Raw genomic sequence first — 27,238 nt, 5'->3', positions numbered from 1 at the left:
CCTGCCTCTCACTGTCTTGGCAATGCCCACTGAAGCAAACAGTTTAAAGTTTGAAGAAGTTCACTGTGGTCCTGGCAAAAGGCTTCTGTATTTTCGTAGTTACCCTGCTTTAAGCTAGTCGACTGACAGCATCCCTGTGCAAGCTTGTCCTTTCCCATATTGACATCGGGACTCATTGCTTGGTTTGCAGACTATTTGCTCTCTAGTCAGGATGCAAAACTCAGAGGCTCCAGAGGCCGGGTGCCTCTGAGGCCTCTTTTCTCTTGTTCATTCTCATCTCCAGCCAGAGGGTTGAGCAACAGATGCCTGGAGCATCCACCGTCTCTGCCCAGCAGAGGGTTGAGCGATTCCCACTGGCTGAGGCCTCCTCCTCCTTGTTCCATGGTATCCATCTCTCTAGAAATACATCCAGGGGATGTTTCAAATCTTCCCTTATGGGCAACAGCTGCTGTTTTCGCAGGCTGTCATCTATTTGGTTGTTACTTTTCTGACTTTATTTTTAAACAGTATAACGTGAAGCACCGCAACACTGCTCACAGGACAGATGGAGTGCAGAGCCAAACAGACTCCAGAGCCGCCCTAGCGGGAGACACAGGGGTGGGAGAGGAAAGCCAGACTGCCAGATTGCTGAAGGCAAACAAATTATCAGTAAATCTCGAATCAAATGAGGGGAGGAAGAACAAATCCGAAAGTGGCACAAAAAGTGATCCTTCTGCGACGCCAAGCCTTAAAACAGGTGAGCGGAAGTGGACGAGACTTCCACAGCAGGGTGAGGATCTTGGCTTACTAGATGTGCTGACCCAGCCCTCATAGGGCAGTGGACATATTCCACACACAGTGGGCAGAGATGTTCGGGAGCTTGCAAGCTTAGTGAACTGTAAAGCCACAGCGTTCTTACTGGGTAAAGCCCCACCCAGGCCAGCAGTCAGCAGAGAGATTTCTCTGCCCCAATCTCTCGGGGAATAAGAGGTAGTTGACTATGTTCCTGATTTTGTACATTCATTCATCTCAGTTTTTACAAAGGAAAGAAAATACAATTCATTTCCCTGGTCTCTTCTACAGAGTCCAAACTCAATGCAAAGCAGGGACAGACTACTGCAGTCCCCAGTGTCTGCCTGTGGTCGGGTCCCACTGGAAGCAGCTGAGCATCCGGCCCACAGGGACCATTCTCACTTCTTTGTCACCTCAAGGTGGACTAGGTACTGGTGAAGGTTCCAGAGTGTTCTGGGAGCTGCTCCTATGACTATAGTTCTGTTTCTGTTCCCCTGAGAGTCTTATGCATAAGACGGGTCACGGAGGCCTTCTGTCTACCCTTGTTAAAACATGCTTGTGTGGTCTTTGTCCATCCCATCTCTAACTGTGATCCTGTCTCTCCTCATGGTAGCATCTGGCGTACGCACCTTATTGATAAAGTGCCCACATCTTAAATGTATAGCCTGATGACTTTGTATATAGATAGGCATTGTCAGAATCAAATTATAACCATATTTGGAGTTGTTCTTGCCAATCTAGGCAACCCCCTCTTGCCCCTTACAAGGCAGTCCCTTCTCCATAGGATGCCTGACTTCATTACAAGACAATGGCTTCTGTTTTCCGTGTGGCCTATGTGGGGTCTTACCATATTCATCCCTTTTGTATTTCTCTGACAACAGACCCAGAGACCTATCCACACTGTAGACAAAGCAGACAATGCAGATATATCATACAATATCCATGGTATATTTCCATGACACACTTTTTTTTTTTTGCCAGTTCCATTACGGATGGACATGTGGGTCACATCTCATTTGAGACTATTTTGCTAAAAGCTTCCGTGAAGACATATGCTGATGTTTTTCTTGTGCGTGTACATAAATATCTTTCCTGTTACATCACACCAGGTGTGGATCTGCTGACTTGTATATGGTACAAGTCCGTATGGCTTCTATAAGTGACAATGAACGTGTTTTCAAGTAGGCGTGTGATGAGTGACACTGTTCCGGGGAGTCCAAGAGTTCCAGGTTCTGCGCATCCTCACCAGCCCTGATATCTTATTTTGCTCTTCTGTCAGGAGTGCGACATATCTGTGGCTTCTCCTTTTCACATCTGCACAGTGGTGTGTTTAGGGGACAGTCGGCTGACCTCTCCTGTGAAAAGCCTATTCAGGTATTCCCTGGTTTCAAATTAACGGCTGCTGGTCGTCTCTCTCGGTGTATCCGGATGAGTTCTTTGCCATCAACCTTTTCTCACTGTGTGGCTTTCTTTTGTGTTTTTTAATGTCGCCTTTTAATGAACAGACATTCTTAATTTAAATGAAGCCCAATTTATCAGTCGTTCCACTGATAGCTAATGCTTTCTCTGCCCTGCTAAGGGACTTTTTTTTCTCCCATTCAAGGTCTTGGATATATTCTCTGAGGTTTCTCTTACAGCTTTATTATCTTTTCTGTTTAGGCTTAAATTCCCTCTCAAATTAATTTTTCTTTAGCCTGCAGTAGAGCTCCATCCTTATTTTTAATGTAGATACCCAACTGGCTGTGCACTGTTCACTGCAAACCCATCCTTCCCACTGAAGGGTGGTGGGGTCTTCATTCTAGGTCACCCCGAATGTTCTATTTCCGTGCCCTCCTCCATCAGCCCCTTATCTTATCCCTGGACACACCTCACTTTGCCCATTCTGCAGCTTTATGGCAGAAGCATTGTTATCTGGTGATGCCATTTTCTCCAGGTTAATTTTTTTTCTTTGTTACCACCTCAGCTACTCTGGATCGTCTGAATTTTCATAGAATTGTGGAATCGCCCGCCAGACTCTCCACACATGCGCACACCGTGGCATAAATCTTGGCTTTGGATGAGCAGTGCACTGAATCTGTAGATCAAATTGGAGGAAGCAGGCACAGTAACACTCTCACTTCTTTCAGCCCTCGAGATGGAACTTCCATCATTTCTTTAAGGCTTTCGTTTACCTCAGCGTTGTTTTGTATTCTCAGTGAAGGGTGCACCTTCGCCTTATTTCATTGGATTATTTATTCCTTAGGTGTTTTTCTGAAAGAATGTGATAGCAAGTCACACACACACGCACACACGCACACACACACACCACACCACACCACACACACCACACACACGCACACACACGCACACACACCACACACACATACACACCACACACACACACACACACCACACACACACACCACATACACACACACGCACACACATGCACACACACGCACACACACACACCACATATACACATACACCACAAACACCACATACACACCACATACACACCACACACACACACACACGCACACACACAAACACACCACAAACACCACATACACACCACACACGCACACACACAAACACACCACAAACACCACATACACACCACACACGCACACACACACACCACAAACACCACATACAAATCACAGACACGCACACACACACACCACACACGCACACACACGCACGCACACACACACATCTTCCACATGCTTGTCACTGCTTGCATTGCTTATCGTCCTTGTTGCTGTGATGAGATCCTTAACAAAGGCCACATAAGAAGGACGAATGTCTTCTGGCTGAACACCGTGGCCTACAGCCCATCATGGCAGGAAACGCACACAGCTGGAGTGGGTCAGCCCATGCTGATCCGACCTTATCATTGCAGCTTCTCACATGACGCCAACCAAGAAGCAGAGAGCTCCTCTGGAATCAGGATCAGAACTATCCTTCAACGACTGCACTCCATGCTCCAAAGTTCCCAATCGCAACCTCCCCAAATATGGGCATCAGCTGGGGACCAAGTGTTCAAACACACGAGCCTGGGGAATGTGGGCAGGAGTTGGGTAAAGGTGTCCTGGTGGACATAGACAGAGGTGACAGCTGTCTGGCCCTCCTGAATCTTGCTTCTCAGAGCATAAGACATTGTTCCATGGTCTGTTGAAGGGTCATAGACAGATGTGGTAAAGGTGGGGACTGGCACCATGAAAGACCAAGCAGGAACAAACTTTACCTGACTTAGGGGTAGTCTGCAGGGCACCGAGGATGTAAGGCAGGAGTTATCCTAGACCTGAGACATAGCTACCAGCCCCATGTGACTCTAGGCCATTGAATACCCTTGGTCTTCTGGGTTCGAGGCCACAGCTGAGAGTACAGCAGGGAACCAGGAGTTCTTAGCCTTGTTGATAAGATAGTTTATAGACAGACACAAGCAGAAGTTTGAGAATAATTTTATTATGGTTTGGGAGAGAAGCAACAGGGCAGGCAGTGGCCAGGAAGAAGGAGACAAAGAGAATATCATTTAAGAAAAGGGCTAGAACTCAGAACAACAGTGAGAAAGCCCAGAGTCTTAGTGCGTTTAGGCTTTTGGTCCATATCAAGCAAAGAGATAAAGAAAAGGAAACCGGGCGCATGCCTAGAGCTGGGCCTCAGATCTGAGTTCAGAGGGTTCCAATTCTGTGACAAAGGATTGCTCTGGGGGTGTGGGGGGGTGTGCTCATACATAGCAACAGAAGCAGCTTATTAAGAAAGGGGAGATGAGCGGCCCCCCAAGGTGGAAGTGGGCTCCTGAGACAAAGGGATGTGAGGAGCATGATCCTTTAGTCACGGAGGCCACTTCGTTCTGCCAGCCCTTCCTGAGTTTGTACAGCTTGGGCTGCCCTGGCACCCGCCCCATGCACTGCCCGCGCGCGGCCCAGGTACGGACGAGCTCCGGTTCTTCTCTGCCAGCTGGCTCTACTCAGATGCTTCGTCCTCTGCTGCCACAAGAGGGTATCCAGCAAGCCCTGGTCCGCTCTGATCAGGCAGTACCAGTGTCAGCAGCTCTGTGTCTGTCTCCTTCCAAGGGTTGTGTTTGGTAAGAGCAGGTTGGGACGGAAGTCACAGGGCTCCTGGAGGAATATACCTCCCCACTGAGGGTCTGACAGAGAATCTCACTGGCCCCATCACAGATCTCATCTGATACCTACTCCTGGCCCAGCACCTTCTCTGCCCAGGCTAGACAGTGTCCTGGTCCCAGCTACTTGGTGGGAGCTGAGGGTGGGGGAGCCTAGTCTAGCTCTCTCTTAACTGCTGTAGGTTCATCTGTGTGAACTCCTTCCAGGAAGAATGGAAGAGGATGCTATTGTTCTGTCTCAAAGGGCAGGTCCTGGGATTAGAGAACCGCCTCTCACTTACACTGTGGTGGTGTGTCTAGAGGTGTCATATTAAATTATTTGCCTTTTCATGTGTCTGGAATATTTTGTAACAACATTTTTTTTTAAGGAAGAGGTGCGTAGGGCCACCCACGATGGAGGGAGAGAGGCCTGAGAAAAGGCAGGCCACCTGGAGCGTAGGTAGGAGGAAGACAGGATTCTAGTGAAGAGACAGGAGGAGGCATATGGAAATCTGAATGGTGAGTCACTGGGACTTCAGGGACTTGCCAGAGCACAGCCAGGTCAGGCCAGAGCCAGGCTGTCATCGTGGGCACGGACAACAGAAAAGCTGTTATAGCTCTACTAGGCTGCAAGATCATCCTCCGGCTTGGTTTGGCTGCAAGAGCGTCCTCCTGTGTGGTTCCGCAGCCTGAGAGTCAATCCTCAGCCTCGCCTTTGTTTCTAGATACTTTGTTTTTTCTTTTTCTCAGGGGAGGGTAGGAACTCCCTTCAGAGCATTGTTCTCGTGTTTAAAACCCAGTTCAGGCACAGACCACCCTCTGGTGCTCCGCTTCTGAAGGACAAGTACAGTATCTGTGCCACTGGGAAGAGGGGACACTCATGGGGGACACGCATGGGGGACTTGTTTGCTCTAACTGACCTACTTGATTAGCAATGCTTTCCCCGGCTCAAGTAAGACTTGGGGTGCTAAGACGCTTGTCTTCAAGATGCTGGTATGGGAAGGAGCATGTCCCTTGCCAGGGATAAGGCCTTCACCCTGAGTTTTTGTGCCCTGGATCTGCTCTGGGCTTGCAGAGGTGAATCCTGATACAGCCTCCCGTGCTCTCCTGTTCCCGCTATGGAGCCACACACTGATACTATTCCCTCAGCACCTAGGACTATGTCCGCTGTCTTTCCAGAGGACAGGAGGGACACCCAAGATGCTGCTGTACACCGCCCCACCCCCTTCTTACCAGGTATCTGGGACCATGGGTAAAAACTACCACACCTGTCTTCAGCCTCCATTTTCATTGTTTCTGGACAGAAAGAATCTGAGCTCAGCTCAGACTAGGTGGCTGGTGGCTTTGGATCATGGCTCTTCAGGGGCATGGCCTGTCTAATGCTTACCTGAGGTGGTTGTGGATACAATAATTCAATTCTTGCTAAAGGACTCCTTTCTATTGGACAATTCATTAGCATACACACACACACACACACACTAAGGAAATGGTAACAGCAGCCAGTGATCAGCCAGTCTCGATGGCTGAATGGCACACACAGATTCATGGGGTCAGACGTCCCATCTGTGTCCTCCTGGAGGCCTGTAGACCATTGTTCCCTAGGTTTGCCTTCTTCTTTGTCTTGCTTGGTTAAGGTTTGCACACATACCAGCCACACAAGTCCCTCTCCATGGCTAGTTATGGAATCTCTGACATTGGGAGCATGAAGGTGGCCAAGCGAGGGATGTGGCCCACCGGGGCTGCCTGTGTGGAGAGATGTGACCCTCTTGGGCTCCTGTGTCTTCATAAGAGCTTTTTTTGCCAGCTGGTGCCAACCTGCTCAGTCTAAGGGTTTCTTGGGAGACACTGCAGGTCCAGGGTAGCTTTCTTTGCTATGGCTGAGTCCTCACCTCGATAAGAGTACTTGGTTAATCTGGGTAGGGGGGACATAAGGAAGAAACATGGCCGTGGGCTGGAGATGAATCACCAGAAGGTCCTGTCTCATTCATAGGAGGCAGTGTGAGTCCTGGGGAGAGCAGAGACCTGTGCACTTCAAAGAGGAATTGTGTCAAGAACTTGGTGGCCAGTCAGAAATGGGCAGCATGTCATGTGACCTTACCAAGAGTTACCTGAAGGCTTTAATGTGGGGAGGCAGCTACTGGTACCGATCTGTGGCTTTGGCTTTTATTTCTCCCTCCCCTCCCCCTTTTTAAAAATTCTTTTTTTTTTTTAACTTTTTGACAACTTTTCCAAAATATAGTCCATGAACTTGAAATCCTCTTGCCTCAGTTTCTGAGTGTGGAGATTACGGGTCTGAGCTACATACCTGGCTCTGCGTCTCTTCCCTAAGCATGTTTGGTGGACAAGGACCACTCGGTCACTATGGAAACAAGAAAAGAAGGAAAGCAGAGAAGGAGGTGAAGCAAATGAATGAGGAAGGAGCAGAGGGAAGCAGCCACGGCTAAGGCCAGAGCCACCCCTACGTCTGGGGCCATGTCTAAGGCTGGGCCACAGCTCACGCTAGAGGAAAACTTCCTAACTGTATCGGTTCTTCCCAGAGATAAGGGAAGACGATAATGCCATAAGAAGAGACCAGAGGCTATAAAAGGTTGTAAAAAGACCATGGAAGGGTGTTAGAGACGGACACACAGAACAGCAGACATTAAAGACGCAGTGGAAAGTCTGTGTTAGGACTGAAGGACTGTGTTAGAATGTTGATGGTATTCGTGTGGAGATTGGAAGGGGAAAAACTAAGGAAAAGTCAGCTCAGCAGGGCCAACTGGGGGATCCATGCCCTGAGGAAGAAAGACACACATGGAAAGGAAAATATTGGAGAACTTTTAAGAGTCCCCAGGACTGGCTTCTAGACTGCATGGGCAAACAGTGAGTAGGGCAGACAAGCCATGAGGAATCTAGAAGACCTGGGGGGAAGAGGTGAAGGGGGCAATGCCTCCAAGTTACCTGTTCACTTGGACAAGTTACCTGTTCCAAATTGGACCAGGCAGAGTGTGGGAGAAGCAGGTCACTGCAGACAATATGGTCCTCAATGTGGTACCCCAGCACCCCTTCCTAAGGCTGCCTCAGGAAGATGAGTACCTGGAAACAAGAATGGGAGTGTAGTAATCAGACACACTCACCTCTTCATGCCAGAGCCCATGAAAATGGCAGGTCTCACACCCAAAGGGCCTTCCCCTAGCAGATGAGAGCAGGCTGAACCAGCCACCCTGGATGAGGAAGGGGCCTGGATTAGCTGGGCTCTAGAAAAGCCACTTGGGCCTTCATGAGCAAGAGGGGAGTGGGAAGGCGGCAGTGTATGCTGTGGGAAGTGTGGCTCCTGTGGCCATTTTCTTTATGCTGCGTGGGGGAGCAGGACCAGAAACTGCTGCTCAGAGGATTCCCCTGTGAAGATGCCTGGGGTAAGGCAGCAGTCAGTCAGGACTGAGCGGAGGATGGAAACTCTAGATTGGAGGACTCCAGAAAATCCCCAGGGAGCTGACTGATCCCAGGGGGATTTTACCAGCCCCTGGGGCAGCTTCTGTGGAAATAGGTGCTTATAGGACCATGTTTAATGCTAGAGAAAATATAGAAGTTTTGCAAGGAAGGAAACATTTTCATGCAGTTCACCCACAAGCATCACCCGCGTGGGTATACTGCCGTGAACATCAGTGGGTGATTAAACGTGGGAAGATACAGGGACGGGAACTATTTGATGGAGGTGGGGATAGAGATAAAATTGAGAGAATGCCCACTTTCACTGTGGGGTATTGAGGGATACTCTCTGAGAGTGGACAAAATGGAGCCTGCCATGTGACCTGTGCCATGTCCCCACTGTGATTTATCCCCTGCAATGGCAATTTTTTGTTGTCCAAGCTACTGGTCTGTGATATTTTTGTTATAGTCTCCCCAGCTGACTAATGCGCCATGTTACGTAGAAATGGACCAGCATAGAGCACAAGAAGTAGCTAAAAGAGTTGAAGTTTAAAAACACGAAGGTTCACCTCCAAATATTGGGGTTCAGTGTGGGGAGAACTAGAGTAATGACTACATATTTTCATTATCAAGCTTTAATTGCTTTATTACTTTTCAAAGCATTCATATATATGTGTATGTCTATGTATATGTGTATGATATGTATAATGTATATGTAGGAAATTTAAACGCTATGTAATTAAAATGAAGGGAGCGCATTTTATTGATTTAGGTTGTGAGAAACGAGAAGGCAGAGTGAAGTCTTCATTTATTTTGTCAGTAGTTCTCTCAGACCTTCCCCATGGGTCCCTTCTGATAACAAAAAGGCTGCCGTAGCTTCAGGCCTTGCGGGCCCTGTCCACACTGTCAGTGATGGCTTCTTCTTCAGGAGTCCCCAGAAAACATGTCTTTGGATCTCATGATAAAATTGACACAAACCGATTGACTCAAGTTAAGTTAAACCACGACCTACCCCCATTGGCTCTGAGGGCATGTAACAAATTAACCTGGAAGGAAATTACAGTGCTTTTACCAAGAGGAAAGGAAGAGGGATGGCGGGCAGCTTAAATCAGCAAATCCAGTGTGGATGTGTTCTCCCGGAGAGCATTTCCCTCTCCCGGGAGCCGCAGGTGCCTGGCAACAGTGCCCGGTCAGTTGGCTGACTAGATGGCAGTTGTGCTAGTTGTGTGACCTGTGTGGTAAGGAAAGACACTCATATGAAGATGACCCTGATGGGGTTAGGAAGCAGAGTATCCTACAGTAAGAAGGGATTTAGGAATTTGAAGATTGAGAACCCCAGAGGAGCCCACAGCGGCATCTTGGAAGATACATATGCTGGGCATAACCTGGAATCTAGATGGTAAGACTGAAGGATGATGTCCCCTGACCCCACCCCCAACTCCAACTTCTTACTGAATATTCCTGGAAGGACATGAGTGGCGAGTCCTCTGGATGAGATACCCACTGGTTCAAGGGAAGGCTGCATCAGGTGGTCATTTGTCACCGAAACTGTAGCGTTCATTGGAAAGACGCATGCAGACAGCTTCCTGGGAATGCATCTGCTATTAGCAGAGCTGGGCAAAGTGCATGCCGAGAGGGGGTACCGTGTCAGCAAGTACAGATGGAGATCAGGAAGGCTTAGCAATGGGACTTTAAGCCCTGGAGAATTATCCTCCATCTTGGCTGCAACGAACCACCTTGCCAGATCTACCAGCCTCCTCCATTCCCTGTGACTGATAGCTTCAGCAGGAGGAGCGCTGGGATCAGCAGGCAGGTATCCAAAACTTCCCCACATCTGCTCCCAGCAGCTGAGCCCAGTGCTTCCCTGGGACAGCTGGCTCAGCGCCCAAACCTGTTTATGTCAGTGAAACTTGCTATTGTAATTATGCAATTTAATTAAATAGTATACAAATCACTTAAATCCCGCTGCAAAAGAAAAGAAAAAGTTGCTTCTGTGAAAACTGAATGGAAGCTCTGAAAAGAATGAAAGAAGCTGGTAATTTAAAAATATGCATACTGTTGAGTTGGGAGGAGGTAAAACAATGAAAGCTTGGGGAACGGTTAAAAAAAAAAGGCCCTCAGCCGACATGTTTTAGTTTTTTTGCCCACATATAGCCCAGGCTAACCTCAAACTTCCTCTGTAACTGAGGATGACTTTGAACTTCTGATCTTCCTCGTAACTCCCAAGTGCTGGGATTACAGATATGAGCTACCACACTCAGTTTACTGGAGGCGAAGGTTCGAACCCACGCCCTTGTGCAAGCATTCTGCCAGCTGAGCTACACTCCAGCGTAGGCTCAGAGGTCTTTGCAAGAATACTTAATTGACTACTTCAATCCACTGGAAAATAACATACTGCAAGCAATATCATCTGGGCCTCGCTTTCACATAAAAGGCGACAGACATAATGCCACTCAGGAGGCAGAGATAAGAGGCATCACCAGCCTGGAGAGCTGGTTACTGGCTATGTAGCACCCTGGTTGGGATAGGTGTTAAGACGCTTCAGGTGACTAACCAGCTGTACCAGTCAGCCACTGGCATTGCTCTGGGAGGCCATCTTTTACTCCATTGGGCTCAGGTTGGGATGAATAAATCTCGGATCCATGTGTACTTAGCTAGGCTCTCTGGTACTGGCCAGACTGGAAGTAGACACAGGGAAGCAGAAACCGAGATGGCTTCAGCCTCGCTCAGTTCGTCTGCCTCTGCTAGTGGTTTCTCTGGGATCAAAAGCTAGCCCTGCACCATCCTTCCCCAGACTGTAGCAGCAGTGGGACGGTGATGTCATAGCTGCCCAGCTCTGTCTCTGCTTGGAGACAAAGCCTGTGCTTCCTCTGCACACTCATGCCCTCTGCTCCCCTGAGACCTCGTGACCCATGATCTTGACTGTGCCTCTTTCTGCCTCTGCAGTTCCACTTAGCATCTCTCCTTCGCCCACACTGTGGATCCTTCCCCACCGTTTGCAGTCCATCTGTTGCCTCAAAAACTCAGGGTGGGGAAGGCAGGGACAAGCATTCCAGAGGTCAGCGACAAACGATAGTACTTTTCCTCTTGATCTGCTGTAGACATGGCCACGTGTGTGAGAAACCCAAGCTCGCCATTCAGGGTGAGCTCATCAAGCATTCTGGAAATGTGTGCAGGCAAGCTCCCTGCAGGAGGTAGCATTAGGGAGAGCCTTGGGGTATGCTGAGGCGTGCAATTGCTTTGGCTGGGCCAGTGACAGTTCTGGTGACCTCAGGATAGTTTCTGATGACACGTCATCTTCTGTACAGAGGACAGCACAGCTGTTCCAGTCCCTGAAAACCTTCCCAAATCCCAAGAGTTTAGTGGTTCTGGTGGGAGTTATCTGCTGCCTTGGATGGGAGTGTCCCCTTGCACTCCAAGAAGTAGCCTATTGTATGCATATGCAGTTCCCTTCTGGAGCTGCACTGCATGTTGGGTAGGATTAAGTTCTGAGGAGACAAGAGAGGTGGGCACTTCAAAGCCGCCATCTCCCGGCAACACTTCAGCCCCTCAGCTGGAGAAGCTGCGCCGCCCCCCATGATCATCTGTGCCCCCACTTTGTCTTTACTGTGCCAGGCCCTAAAGTGCAGGGTTCAGGGAACACAGCTTTCTCTTCCACCTGAAAGGATGCTTTTCTTCTGAGAGAAAGAACGGTTGGGACACAGGTAGAAAAAAGAACGGCTAGTAGTCACACTGGACATCAGGTAGAAATAGAACTTTCTGGAAGGTAGGTCGAGAGGGAGGAATGAGTGACAGGACTCAAGTCTGCTTGAGACACAGATAAAGTAGAGCACAAACATGACTTACACTGACTGAGCGCAGAGCAACCCACCCCCATCACCTCACCTCAGCCTAATGTCTGCTTCAGTGGTCCCACAGGCCACAGAAACTGGCATTGGCTAAGACCACCACCAGGGGACCCCACCGTCATGGTCATAGCCACCATTCCCTGCAGAGCCAGACTTAGGCACAGAGAGCCTGCTGGGATGTTTGAGGACTCGGTGCTCCCCACGGCTTGCCTGGAAGGGCAGGGAGATGGGCTAGTCTAGGAGACCAAGGCATTACCACGCTCCACTTCTTTCCTTTGTATCACGAGAACCCTTTCCTTTTCCAAACTTAAACTGCCATTCAGTGTCAACACCAACTATCCCTTGCTTGCTGCTGGCTTGTGGGAGGGTCTGATGGCCTTACCCCTTCTCTCAGCAACCCCAGGCTGTATCGGATGGGATTCAGATTTACCCAGCCCAGGAACACACCCCTCTGAGGCCAGAAAAAAAAAATGCTCTGTGTGTGTGTGTGTGTGTGTGTGTGTGTGTGTGTGTGTAAGAGAGAGAGAGAGACTGAGCAGAAAGCAGGGTAGGGCAGCCTGACCAGGGAGGGGGCACCCCGACCATAGATTATGCCTTTGTTCCTTCCACAGGCTGCCCACCCCTTGCCTCCACTCTCACACGAGAGGCTCCAGGGTCAGTCTAGCTCTGGGCTTAGATGCCCCTTTCTAGGGCGATTTTAATATTGCAGGCCAAGGTCACCGAGACTCAGACTTCCGAGGAGCCATCGTCCCCCAAAGCAGGAACAGGAGGAGGATTTGGTTTCCTGAGAGGGCTATGCTCAGCCCTTTCCTCTCCACATACCTAGCCTTTACCTTCATTGATTCAGAAGGAACAAGCTGGCCTCACACAGATGGATGGATGGCTCAGACCCTGGCTCTCCCTCTGCAGCCACTTGCTGTGCTATACCAAGACCCCATTAACCGAAAAATCGAGGGGAAGCCCAGAGGGGACCCATAGGCCTCTCTCTCCTCACTTCTCCCTACGACTAGGCTGTCAAGATGGGGGGAACAGATGCCAGTGCTTTCAAACCTCGGTGCACTGGGCTAACAGGCTCTCAGTGAGGTCCTTAGTGGGTTATAATCAACGAGTTGACAAATGGGAACATACAGAAAAGGTCTTGCAGTCCCGAGAACTCTCTGCCCCCTTGTACGTTCCTCCTCCCTCTCCCAATCCCTGGTAACCTCGGACCTTTGGGCCATCTCCATGTTGCTCCCTCTGGAGAATGCCACACAGTTGCCTTGAATGTAGCCTCCTCCACTCAGCTCTCCATGCGCATCAGCTTGCTCCCTGTTTTCTCACAGCTGACAGCTCATTTCTCATCAGCAAATATGAGTAGCCTGCTGTCTGGACTTAGTACATATCTATCCACCGGCTTACTGAAGGATGCGTTGATGTCCTCAGTGTAGAGAAGCTGCTTAAGCAGTAGCACACAGGTCGTCAGGAGGACTCGCGTTTCCTGCTCAGGTGGGTGCCTGAGAATGGAACTGCTGGGCTTGCCTCTACAGGGAGTAGCCAACGAAAATCTAATACACAGAGAGGTTAAGTCGCTCACCCACGGCCGTGCAGATGGCCAGTGCCGGCTGGCCAATTGAAGCCACCAGACTTCACACATTCTAGAGCTACAGACCCTGCCCCAGGGACAGTCCCTTGAGAGAACTTCTGGTGGCTTCTGCCAGTCCGCGCTTGGTTCTAAAGGGTGTGTGTCTGTATTATGCACCTTCCAACAACGAGGAGCCCTTGTCCCCCGTTGCCTGTCTGCTGATGCTGAGCACCAGAGGGTGAAATCAGCAGGACGTGGCTTGCATTTGAACTCGCCACCCACGTGTGTACCTGTGAGCTTATGAATAGAACTCTCGCTTGGAGCACCTGCCCTCCCGGTGCTGAGGTGCTTCCGGGAGCTGAGTGAGGATTTGCAGAGAGCCTCTCAGTATGGATTTTCTCCTCTGAAACAATCCAATAGTGACTCCAAAAACAATACCAATTTTGTGTTGAATACTGACTGCATTCTGCTAGTTCCTTAAGGATACAGGAGATGTCAAATTTGCACCTGCTATCCCCAAGCCTCAGCACAGGTTTCTCATGACATGCTAATGGGTGGGGGCCTAGGCCGTGTCCCCTCGGTGTGCTGTACCAGGATGGACAGACACATCTGTCTCTTCCTAGGCCCTCTGTCCCCATGCCATGCTGCCCAGGGGTTTATCCCTCAGGATGACATTATGTGGGCTAGACTTCTCACTCCAGGACCATGCAGGAGTAACTGGAAAGGGTTGATCAAGCAAGCAGAGGACAGGACACTCGTTATCTAGAAGGTTTCAAGCAAGTGGTTCAGAACTTAATTCCTTCCCTGTCTGGAAGCTTCCTGAGAAGAGTGTGGCTAGAACCTGCTTCTCATGGCTACAACCCTAGCAGACGTTGGGCTGACGCTGTCCCATCTGTCAGGCAGGCATGCAGGAGCGGACTAAACCACAAAGCATTGTCCACACGTTAGTTAAGGGAAATCGTTGACATTAGTGTGATTGCCATTATTCATCACTTTTAATTTACAATCCATCTCCTTGCCACCGAATGCCACACATGTCCCAGAAGCAGGGACCTGCGTGCTTGCTTCCTGCCTTCCCTTGCCTGTCTATACCGAGGCAGAGGGAAAGCGATACAATGACCAGGAAACAGAGCCACGAGAGAACACCACAGTCATCAGCCCAGACTGTCTCTCCCTGGGATGGCAGTCTGGAGCCAGAGCTCTCTGTTCTGTGAACAGCGCTTCCATTTAATCTAGACTGTCTGGGAGAGCCGGGGGGCATCTGTCCCGCAGCAGCCAGCCTTGACAGACAGGGCCGCTGGTCACAGAGCCAAGGTCTGGAGAGATGGAGCCTAGACGATGCCCTTTGGCCTGTTTCCAGCCATTCCTGGAGATTCAGGAAAACAAGTCATTAGTCTGGAGGACTTTAATGATCAGATGAGCGTCAGGGAAGCCAGGTCATAAGTTTGAAAGCTCCAGGGTCAGTGTCCGGGAAGACAATGAGCAGAGTGACTGCAAGCCTTGTCTTGTCCAAGGAGGGGGATGGCTGGCACCTTGTCCCCAGATAGTGGCACCTAGCACCAGGCGGAGTGGAGTGTGTGAACTTAGAAGGTTACTACCCACCGTCCTCCTCCTCATCTCCAGTCATAATTATATTATCTGTTTGGGTTGGAAAGACCTTCCAGAGCATGGCCCCTTTATCAACAGGGAGACCGAAGCAGCGGTCGGGCTCCTCCCATGTGTCAGGTTTATAATCTCCTCCTCCTCCTCCTCTTTTCCCTTCTCCTCCTCACCATCATTTCTTCCTTTTCCTTGTAATACTTCCTTTCCAAGACTTAAAGCACATTCCAAGAAAAAGAAATCTAGGACACTGAGGGAAAAAAAAAATCACCTATGCTGTTTATTCACTCTCGCTCGCAGAAGCCATTACCTGTAATGACCCTTCCAAATTAATCAGGCCTGTAAACCCCCAACTGCGAGCAGTCGCTGGCAGGCTCTACCTGAAGCCCCAAGTCCAGGGTTCCACAGCACAGCCCCCAGACCTGCTTCATACCAGGTATCCCCTGAAAAGGAAGCAGAGGACCCCAATAGCTCTTGGAATGCGATGTGTGGAGCTGAGGCAAGCACAGGTTCTTGTCCTTTGTCTGGAGCTACACTGGAAGGGACACCACACTCAGAGCAGAATGCAAAGCAAGGCTAATCCGGTCAACAATGGCTAGCTACGGTATTTTCAAAGGGCAATTTTGGAAGAGGTCTGGAATCCGGAAGGCTCCTGAGGATGTGGGATTTGATGGGAGCCCAGAAGAGACAGCTAAGGCACAGAGGGGCAGGGCACAGGGGAGGTGCCCTGGAGCCTGTGTGACAGGTGGGAGCAGGTGGAAGACAGGGAGGAGATGGCGCTGTCCCCAGAGGAAGGCAGATGCTGTGAGCAGATGTGTAGAAGAACCTTGCCTCTCAGCGTGTAGGCCCTGTGTGCAGCCAGATGGCACCGGCCCAGGCTTGTCAGCTGCCCTGAGCCGTGTGGCTTCAGTCCTGGTGACTTCTACCCTGTTCAAGCTTGAGAGTGACGTGGGCCACTCTGATTTCCAAAATAGACTCCAGTCTTGAAGAGCCTAGTGACCTTACACCAGTATTACAAATGGATTTTTAAAAACCAAAGATATATATATGTATATATATATGTGTGTGTGTGTGTGTGTGTGTGTGTGTAAAATTTAACTTTTCATTGTACAGTTCTATGGCATTAAGTTTATCATAGTGCTCTGTAGTCACACCCAGCACTCATTTCACAGCTCTCTCCTCTTCTCTGTGCTCATAAGACACCAACACCCACACCCATACCCCCACCCCCACCCCCACCCCCCCCCCCCCCCCCCCACCTCATGCCCACACCCAGCTCCTACCCTGTGCTTTCGGTCTCTACAGATATAACTACCCCGGACTTCTCAAGTAAGGGGGAAAATGCAGAAGTGGTCTTCCTGTGACTGACTCCTTTTACTTAATGTGGCCTTGAGGGTCATACCCAGTATAGACACATCAGAATTCCCTTCTTTCTGAAGAGCGAATGATATTCCATCGTGTGCCTGAACCTCCGTGACGGTTAGAGACTTGGGCTGCCTCTCCGACTTTGCCTCTTGGGAATGAGTCTGCTGTGAACATGGCTGCACGGATAGGAATGTCTTGTGGGGCATTGACCTGGCCAGCCTGCCCTGCTGCTGGGACTTTGTAAAGGCCTTCACTTTTCCTCCTGAAATACATCCGTTCTGTGGTGTGTGTCTCCTGCTCCGGTTTACCACGTGCTTCCCTTTCCTTCTAAAGCATGGCGTGGTGTGGTCAAGGGCAGAGGCAGGAGGTGCTTCGATGGGTTTGAGGTCAGCCCAGTCTGCATAGTGAGTTCCAGGCTAAACGGGGCTAGGAGACTTTGTTAAAGAAAGAAGGAAGGAAGGAAGAAAGGAAGGAAGGAAGGAAGGAAGGAAGGAAAGAAGGAAGGTAGGTAGGTAGGTAGGTATTTAACCACATTTGGGAAAGCCAAAGAATTTTACTTTCAAGCTTTCTTTCCTGTGAAACCTTCCCTCTCCTGTTCACCCAAATTTGAGGTACAAGTCAGCAGAACTAGAGGGCACCCTGTCTTGAGGGATCCCTACCTCCTCCTATTAATTGCTCAAACTTACATTACAACGCATTACAGCGGTGACATGCTCAGGCAGAAGCAGGAGAATTCACAGTTCGGGGCGACATTGTCATTAACTCAAGTCTTTGGTGTCAACTCCCTCCCACAGCGGAGGTCCCTGCGTGGCCTCGCAGTCAACCTCCCCGATGCATTTTCTGGCCTTTGTTGGTTTGTGTCAGCTCTTGAACATTATTTAAATGTAGTTTGGGGTCCGTGAATGCAATTACCATTGTGTTATTATTCAGAGGCGGATTGTTAAGATGCAGGCAGCTGTACAAGGAGATGCCCTGTGCTGTGAGGTCCAATTTAGGAGGGCCTTCTGAGCCCGCGCGCACCGTTGCTAGGCAACCCCATGCTACAGAAGTGGAGGCCTCGCTGGCTCGGGAGTGGGAAGAAGCCCAGTGCCTTCAGGGAATTGGAGGCAGTGGTCAATCTGAGACTGGCAGGGTGCCGGGAGCGGGAGGAGGCGGCGTGGGCAGAGCTCACAGGCCTGCAGGGGTGGAGGCGCCCACCTAACAGAACATGGTGTTCCCAGGAAGGGGGGAGGGGAGCGCTGCAGGAAGAAACGTGCGTGCTGAGAAGGTGTGGAGCCCGAGGCCAGCCAGGAAAGCTCGAAGGATCTCCAGAGCAGATGCTAATGCGCTTCTCTCTGCCTGTCCCTCTCTTTGCAGGAAATGAGCAGGTTTGCAGAAAGACTGGTGGCCTAAAATCGAAGCCCAAGGAGTCGGTGCTTGTGAGTATGAATTTTGCTTGTTGAGTTCCGTGGTTTAACGATGCTTCTGGGAAATGGGCCGTTTTCCTGCTAAGGGCAGAAACTCTGTGACTGTGTGGAGCTGGCTTTGGAGTCTTCGGGAAGGTCTCTGTCACTGGACAGAGTGGGTCCTTAAGCACGTAAGACATCAAGTTGAAGGAGGATGCCCTGAACCCTGCCCTGCCCTCTAACTGGAGGACACCCCTAGGTGCGTCCCAGACAGAACTCCTTGGCTGTGGATCTGTAAGTGGACAGTAAACGACTACCCTGGAGACCCTGAGAGGCTGGGTCTATGATGTTCTAAGTTTGCTGTTTGGTTGTCTCTATCAGGAAAGTTGTCTCACACACCACAGGATGTTGTGCTCGTCCCACAGCAGTGAGTCAAACTATTCCTGTCGGTGTGGGAAGAGGTGTATGAGACAAAGAACCTTCTGGAAGGCACATGGACCTGCTCTGGTTCCCACTCCCAGTGGTGGGAGTAGCCAGGGAAGTACCCTATGTTGAGGGACAGGCTTGATCTGGGCCACAGGGGTGGCGGCAGAGTAGAGCAGAGGCCTTGCCTGGGAACACACTAAGGCCTTTGTGAAGGGGACAGGCACGGGTCTGATGGGTGGTAGAGAGGTCGGTGAGGTCAGGCAAGGTGCTGAGGGCCCAGAGTGGCTCAATGAAGGATCTAGAATCAAAGAGGGAGCATGTTGTAAAGGTTCCCTCACCTGTCTAAATAAAAGTAAATTCTGTCCAGTTTGTCCGCTATTCCATCGTGCAGAGGACTGTGAGGTTGACCATGAGCTCAGTACATATACACACTAGATAGACACAGGGAACCCATGTTTGGGATCTTCCTTGGGTCTCAGAACGTGTCCCTCAAACACACACTGAGCCTTCCACAGACAGCAGCAACTAAAGACCACTAACACCCATGAAGTCGGCACTGGGGACACACTGAGCTTAAGTGGACTGTCACCAAGATCCTGCTTGTTCTCCTGAACAGTCACTGCTGCCCAGGTGTAGGGACAACTGAAATCCATGCATTTATCGAATGCAAGCTAGTGGGAGGGGCTGGCTATTTTGAAATTCCAATACTAATAAGCAGTATTACATAGCGTTAGCTGTTTCTACACAGTTGGCAGTCTTGCCTCATGAGAGTTCACAAAGTTACCAGGTCTTCCTTTCCCAGAACTAGAGAAACTGAGTTTAGACTGACTAAAATGTCTGCTCAGGTTCCCCGAGCCAGTATTGGCGCTTCTAAGATGTTCTCTCCAACCCTTTGCTGCAGAAGACTGGGTCTCCCTCTGCTTAGGAGTCCCAGCAGGCCATGCTGAGACTGCCTGCAACCCTGTTGGAGAAAGAGAGTAATGATGATCACATGGTCCCCAGGTCCCATTGTCTGGATTCTGGTTCTGAGGCTAGTGTGTTGTGTCTCTGGATTTCATAGGCAATGCAATAATAGATAAATAGTTTCTGACAAAGAAGGATGGTGGCTGTGCTCCTTTCCCTGAAACAGACGACCGTTCATATGCACATTTAACACTAGGGGCTACTCTGTCAGCAAGAGAGAGTTCAGATGTGGGGGAAGGACCTGTTGGAGTGTCCTGAGAGCAGAGCCTGAGACATGTGACACAGTGCATGTGACACGGGAGCCATGGTAGCAGCAGGAACAGATGCTAAAGCGAGTCTCCCCGGTTCCACATACAGCACTGCAATGATGCATGGGTCAGAGACAAGGCTCGGGACTTATTTTCCCCATTACTCTTCCTCTGCCACTTCTAGAGTATTGCCACTTCCGTGATGCACCTGAGTCTAGAACCGGGACTCCAGAGACTGTCCCCGGCAAAAGCCACATGCTGTACACACAGCAGCTGGGACGGTGAAGAGGCCCGGGGCCTGGCACCCACTGCATAGACTTTCATACCTAATCATCATCTCTGTTGTAAAGACAGCTGCGTGTCACAGCCACTTGACCTGTCAGTCATCTTGAATGCAGCTACCTTTGCCTCTTCAAAGCTTAGGCTGGAGATAGGGTCAGAGTTCAAACATCGATGCTGATGTAGCCGCCTCCAACTGGGATGCCTATCTGTCCTGAAAATGTAAGCTTTCATCTACTGCATTTTCACTCGTGATTGGCGGTAGCCTCGTGGTGCTTAATTGGAAAGTGCTAGAAGGTCTCGGGTCAAAAGTTCCCTCCTGATCCCTAGCCCTAAGCCTCTATTCTCCTAGAGATGCCCAATGTCCCCACGATTGTGTGTTGCTTTTCACACCAACAACAGCACCATGTAGATGCCCAAGTGTGGTTACTCAAACGCCGTATCAAAAGATACCACCTTCTCGTGACTTGGAGTCAGTGCTTCTCTTTGGAAAGGAAACATCCCTCTGTGGGGTGGCCCAAATGCACACCCATGGTAGATTTCCAAACTGTCAAGCAGTTTGACAAAACTGTACTACAGCTCTTGGGACACCCAGGCCTTTAAGATAATGTAGCATTTTTTCTAAACTCATTATTTAGGGCAGACCATTGAGGTATTGGCGCGTGTGTTATCCGACGTCACTTGCATCTTCTTTAATGGCTTCCTGATGTTTCCGGAGTGCACAGAGATGATCTGTGTTGTCAGCACCTTGTGACTTCCCTGGATGTGGTGATCTCACTTCTGTTTGGAGGCACAGTTGGTCAGGGACGGGGCGGGCTCCTCTCCTTCGCTGTGGTAGGAAGCAGTGTAATGGTTTTGAGGCCATCTGTCAGCAAAATGGCCCAGGAGGTCTCCCTCATGGGGCAAGCTAATAGGGAAGACCTGGATGGCCCTTTGACAGTGGGGCTAGTTTGTGTATCTTTGTTCTGTACCTCGTGGATCTCAGGTGTCGGCTCACTCTGCATGCCTATCTTCTGAATTAGGTCTTAGGGGTTTGGGGCAGTGCTTATAAGTATCCAAAGAGCGGTTACTTTGTAGTCTTATTGGCCCAGCCTGTATGTTTCTCTCTTGCTCTCATCAGACTTCCTGCCCTCCAATCTCCCCACCCAGTATATTTTCTAAATTACAAGAAATCCTCTAACTTGAGCATGACCTGCTCCAGCCCCAAGAGGGGTTTTGGTGGCACCCCCTTGAAGACTTGAAAAAAAAATCTCATTTCCGTCCGAGAAATTGAATCATTATCTAGATTGAAATAATATCTTCCCTCAACCTGCGACAAGATAAAGGATCAAATTGGTGGAGTTTCCTTATCGCTGCAGCTTGCAGGACACAGAGTAATGGCCTGTCACTGCCTCGGGCTGGTGGGTTCTGCCGTATAGAGCCCACGGTGGCTCTTGACCTGCTTTGCATGCTCGGTGTCTGTGGCACTGAGAGACAATGCCATTAATGGCAGATATCATTATAGGGAACAGAGAAGTGGCGTGGAGCCTAGGACAGCCTGAGCAATGTCCTGCAGTGGTTGTGCCCCTCAGACAGCACTGGGAGAGCCAGCCAGCAAGGGGGACATTCTTATGCTTTCAGAGTGGGAGCACGCCAGAGCCCTGTTGCCCTACACTAAGCTTCAAGAGCTGCAGCTTGGGTAAAGGATGGCAACCTGAGAAGGTGGATTAGGCCTCGCTTAGGCTGGTAAATGGCTCAGTCGTAGGCAGCACACTGACAGGCATCCTGAGGAGAGTGCCAATCTCATCCCCCACAGGTCATCTCTGATCGCTTGGACTTCAGGCTTCTCCTGGTCCAGAGGAGGGGAGCACCAAGGAGGACGTCAGGAGAAAGAGGCACGGCAGTGTTTAGATATGGCTCATGCTCCTGGCTGCTGCTTTCTACCTTTCTGCTCCACAAACTGAAGGCTTTGCCAGTCCCAGGGCCAGCCCTGTAGGAGTCAAATGTGGATGCTATCGAGGATGCGTTTCTCACACCATTCAGCCCATACACTTTTTTTAAAAATATTTATTTATTTAATGAATATGAGCACACTGTAGCTGTCTTCAGACACACCAGAAGAGGGCATTGGATCCCATTACAGATAATTGTGGTTCCTGGAATTGAACTCAGGACCTCTGGAAGAGCAGTCAGTGCTCTTAACCCCTGAGCCATCTCTCCAGCGCCCCCAGCCCATACACTCTTGCATCACCAGAAGCTACTTGACATCAGAAGATAAGGCCAGCCTATCTGGACCAGTTGGCCACACAGCTTTGCCTCAGCACCCTCCCCTAGGACAATATAGAAGTGACTTCAGGACACCAGCATCTGACTTTCAGGGGCTTCCTGTGTACCAGTTCTGTTTTAACGGTTTCCACACTCGACCTGCACAACAGCTCTGTCTGTGAGCAGTTGCTGAGTGCCTGTCTTTAATGGCAGGGGCCCAGAAAGGCTACATATCTTGCCCCAGGTGAGGGAACTGGGATCTGAATGAAGCTGAGTTGTCTGCTCGAAGCCTTTTAAGACTTAAACCATCAGGACGAAACAATGTGAAATCACTCCGGCTCTTATCAAACTCTACACCTCAGTCCTATCACAGAGCAGCAGTAATAACAGGTCCTGCATGTGTGGTGCTCCAGGAGGCCCCAGAGGTAGAGTCTGCCATGGGTGGGAGGTTGAGGGATGCGTAGACAAGATGCCTGACTGCGGGTGCGGGCAGCTTAGAGGCAGCCTTTAGGTTGAGCCTTTTCAGGCTCTCCTCAGCTGTGTATAAAGCGGTTGGCCAACCACTGGCCTGTCCACCATCTGACCCAACCCCCATCTCCTTGCACAGATGCCTTCCCACCCACCCCAAGGCCCTTGGGGCTGTGCGACCTGCCTGGGCCTCCTGGAGAAGGACGCCATCCTCCAGCTTCCTCCAGTGACCCTTCATGCCCCTCCCTCCCCAGCCAGGTGTAAGTGACATGAAAGCTACTATCAGCAGAATCTTGTCTTCAGGAGAGGCGCTGGTCTGTCAGCGAGCGTGCCTGATTACCATGGTAATCACCAGCCGAATGGAATGATTTCATAATCCGTTTTCATCTGAAACAGGAACAGGTGTGCGGGAGAAATCAACATTGATCAACAAGACTGGTCTTGGGAGATTAATAGTGAACTTGAGGTTGCCCAGGGAGACAAAGGGAGAACAACCCTGGCTTGTAGTCTGGGTCCTTCCGGCCTGACCTCTGACCTCTCCCTGATGCTCACTCACTCTGCTCCTGCCACCCTGATCTCTGCCCTGTCAGTTCTCCCCGTGCCTTTGTGACGGGTGCCCACCTGTCCGTCCCACTTCCCCTGAGAAGCAATCCTGGATCTGCCAGCCTGACCCTGGGAATCCCTCCTCCACCAACCATGGGCAGCCCCTTGAGAACTCTTTCTCTTCAATTCATTGTGAAATCCCCTGCCGTGCATGTGCCTAGTCTGCGACCCAGGGTCCCCTGTCACAAGCCCTGCTCAGCCACGCTCATAGGAGGAGCTCCCCTCAGCAAGACGCCACTAGTCCCTCCACAGGACCAGCGAAGCACTTCACTGGCCAAGGCCTCACAGTCATCCTGTCACCTGGGGATGCCAGGACTCCAGATGCCAGGCACTGAATCTTTCCCACTGGACTGGAATTTATTTGTGTTCCACTGTTCCTTCCAGAGATGGGGCTGCAAAAGAGAACCAGAACGCTGCTCGGCGGTTCTGATTGCTAAGCAAGGTTTCTGGTCTACATCCATCTACTTATCCCCAAATCACTGCTGGGCCTCAGATAGGGGGTTCACCCTCCCGGGACTGGAAGGGCTTGCCTGTCCGCTCCCTTGAGTGCAGCAAGGTAGAGGCCACTGGTGAGACCTGGCACGGGGGTGGGGGCAGGCTGTTAGCTCCACCGCTTTGTCCTGGAGCTGACAGTGTCCCTGCCACAGGGCAGGAGACAGAGCGGACTTGACAGAGGGATTGCATCAAAGGCCTTCTCCTTCACTTTCAAGCAGACAATGCATCAGAGAAGTTGCCAGGCCTGCTCTAAGGACACGACAGGCATTAGCTAATATCCTGATTTTAATAGAATGAATAATAAGAAGCCCCAAGTGTCTCTCAAAACCAATTTTGAAGAACATGTTCAGCCACATGCCCCCCTGCTCCAGTCAGGTTCCTAAAGCATTCCCAACAAAGGGTTTAGCCCAGAAGAAAGGTATCCCTCTCCCAACTTCGCTCTCTTCTCATTCCCTGTGTGGCTTCCTGGCGAACATGCAAGTCACGGAAAGATGAGGTTGGAAAGCAGCGCTCCTCCGAGGGAGGCCTGGAGTGGCAGCCCTGGCAGCTGTCGGGCAGCACACACCCGTCTTCCAGGTGGATCCCCCCACCCAGGCTGCTGCACAGATACCCACACATTCTTGAAGGAGGAGCCCCACATCCACGGGTGCGTGCCTGTGCTGGGGCATCGGGAAACCGGTGGCGTTCTCAGAGTCAGCCCTGTGAAAGGAGTTGAGGCCAGAGAGCAGGGAAAGGTGTGGAGGGATTCATGAGACCCACTGCCCACACCAAGACTGTTAACATGGGATACTGTCTCTCCTGGGATAGAAGAGGTGAGCAGGGAGAGACCTACTGCCAGGAGAGGGAGGGAGGGTATGAGGAGGGGCCTCCTCTCCTGGGCTGTGGTGTCTGACCCAAAGACACACCCAGTCTGAGGAAAGGGAGACAAGGCTTTAAGCATCCTGACCTCTACCCTCCATTCCCCACTCCTTTCTTCCTCATTGTCAGACAGGAAGCCCATGACTGCGTTACAGCTTTGGGGGCAAAGTATCTACTTGAGGAGGATGACAAGCAAGATCAGAGGACAAATGGAAGACAGCCTGACCCAAAGTGACAAGCCAAGGAAGACACTATACCCAGAGGCCTCTTCAGGGTGTGCCTGGCCTACAGGAAAATTTCAGGCCCCAAAAGAGAAGCAGGAAAGTGAGCAAACCTGCTTGCCCAAGACCATACCTCTCACTTCTTTTTGGCAGGAACTTGGGAGCAGCGGTGCCAGTGCAAAGGATTTTGGGAGAGGAGAAGTAGAGTGAGCATGAACCCAAGCTGGAATGCCTCATTGGATCCTTCCATGAGGAACCCATAGTGAGGACTGGAATACCCTAGCAGGGGCCGCAGAGTTCAGGACAGCCTGGGAGCATGTCAAACCCCAAGAAAGGCATGTTGCCAGTGGGAACTGGTATAGGTCAAGGGCAGAGTGCAGGGCCCTGAGTTCCCAAGACTCGGCAGAGGCCCACAGCTCTACAATGGAACTTTGCCAGGTGGAAGCCAGCCAAAGGCCAGCCCTGAGCAGGTCCTTGTTCTGGGGGTCCCAGCAGCTTCTTTCTGGGAAAGATAGGCAATGCTCAGTCAGGACTGATAAATATCTGCGCAGCCAAATGAAACATGGCAGTGGGGCCAGCCTTCCTCTGGCCTGGCCTGGGCTGGGCTCAGCACTTGCAGGAATGGTGGTTTTTCAATTGCCCAAGTGCCCATAAGTGGGTATCAGCCCCACAGAAGAAGGGCAGAGACCCCAAGAGTGACCATTCCTCCAAGGCCACATGTCCAATCTGACTAGCTTGACTCTAGAACTGTCCTCTAGCAGAGGTCAGCCTACACCTAGATAAGGGACTGCTTTACTAGACTTGAGGCATACATTTACATTTTTTTAAACTTAGAAATAATTTCAATTTACAGAAGAGTGGGCAAAAATAAAAAATAACCCCCTTGTTTCCTTACATCTCAGACGTTTACTGTGTTGTCTGTGTTCCACCTACCGTTCACATTTGCACATACTTGGCCGTGCGAGCATGAACAGTTTCTAGACCACGGGAGGACATGCAGGACTCACTGTGGCCCTTCATATCCCTACTCAGTCCAGCGCACGATTGCAATGGAAGGCCAATCCCCTAGCATAACCACAGCCGATGTTAATGCACTTGCACGCTTGTCCAATCCACCACTCACCTCACTGTCGTCAGATAACTTCGCCACTGCTGCTGCATTTCTCGGAGGGCGGTGTTGCCCTTAGTCTCCTTTAAGCTAAAACACCTCCTCAGCCTCTGTTTTCATGACATTGACATCTTTAAATATGATGCCCTCATTTTTAATAGATGAAATCCCCCCCACATTTAATCTAATGTTCCTTTGTGATCAGATCCAGGTTGTGCTTTGGGTCAGAGTCCTGCATAGCACACAGCTTTGGGGGTGATTTCGTTTTGTGTGTTTGTTTTGAGATAGTTTCTTTCTGTATAGCTCAGGCTGGCCTTGAACTCTCAATCCTCTTGACACTGCCTCTCAGCAGGGGCCCTCTTGGTCCATCCCTCTTGGAGAATCACACACAGAGGGTCTTGTTGGCCCTCTTCCCAGCTGAGGTTGCTTTTGATTTCTGGTCTAGCTATCGTCCGGTTCCTCGGTGACGTATCTCTTGCTTTCTCCCACTTCTCGTTCTGGTAGAACGAGGCAGCAGTCTGTGGGGAGTGTCTTCAGGGTTAGCTTAGACACCTTCCTGAGGAGCACCGTCCTTCATAGCTCTCTCCTCATCCAGTCCTGAGCATGATGGTTGCAAAATGATGTCTTATCTAACCTCACCCTGCCTCCAGATCTACTGTCAGTCCGGAATTATTTATCTTTTTATCAGCTGTATGCCTCACGAACCCCCGTTTTCCAATGGGTTTATCATTTCTGTTCTCAATTCTTTCAGCGTTTACACTGCTTCAGATTTAATGACTGGGGCCTTACACGCCGTCGCCCGTGGAATGTTGCTTCGCCCAGCATCCTGCCATGAGCAGGGGTTGGGAACATGAAGGCTTTTGCACCCATAGCTCTCCAGGGAAGCCAGGGATATTAAGCACTCAGGAGTGTTCTCTCAAAGGGAAAGGCCTGTTTATCCAGAAAGCTGGGAATTACCAGTGATTGACAACCTGGTGGTCTGCATTATCCATTGGGCCAGGCCATATCAAGCTCCTACAACCAGGACTGGGGGTGGCTAGTAATCTAAAAGACCTTACAGCCAGGGGCTCCCTCAAACTCCCACAAGCAGGACCAGATGGCTCTACACTATCTGTAAGGCTGAGGCCAGGCAAGAGCCTTCCTTGGGCCCCTAGAGTAGCCTATTCTCTAGAAGTCATCTTCTCGGAAGAAATAGCACGTGCCCGGAGTCGAGTTAATATGTGCATGCTTCCTCGTGCACTAGGGGATTATTACACTAGGAAACTTTTATCCCAAGTTGTACCGACATTAGACTCTTT

General features: G+C 50.5%; 1 protein-coding gene across 1 annotated transcript in view; it reads left to right on the top strand.

Moving 5' to 3' along the window:
- Zbtb7c (zinc finger and BTB domain containing 7C) overlaps positions 1–27,238 on the top strand; it is a 324,784-nt gene that overhangs the window by 170,435 nt on the left and 127,111 nt on the right. The window contains exon 3 of the mRNA XM_032885653.1: positions 17,999–18,060. The gene's annotated coding sequence lies outside the window, so the exon portion shown is untranslated. The remainder of the gene's footprint in view (positions 1–17,998; positions 18,061–27,238) is intronic.

The sequence above is a fragment of the Rattus rattus genome, chromosome 15 (genome assembly GCF_011064425.1).
Source record: "Rattus rattus isolate New Zealand chromosome 15, Rrattus_CSIRO_v1, whole genome shotgun sequence".
Lineage (NCBI taxonomy): Eukaryota > Metazoa > Chordata > Mammalia > Rodentia > Muridae > Rattus > Rattus rattus.
Note: the sequence above shows the minus strand (reverse complement) of the source record. Positions and strands in the feature narration are given on the sequence as shown.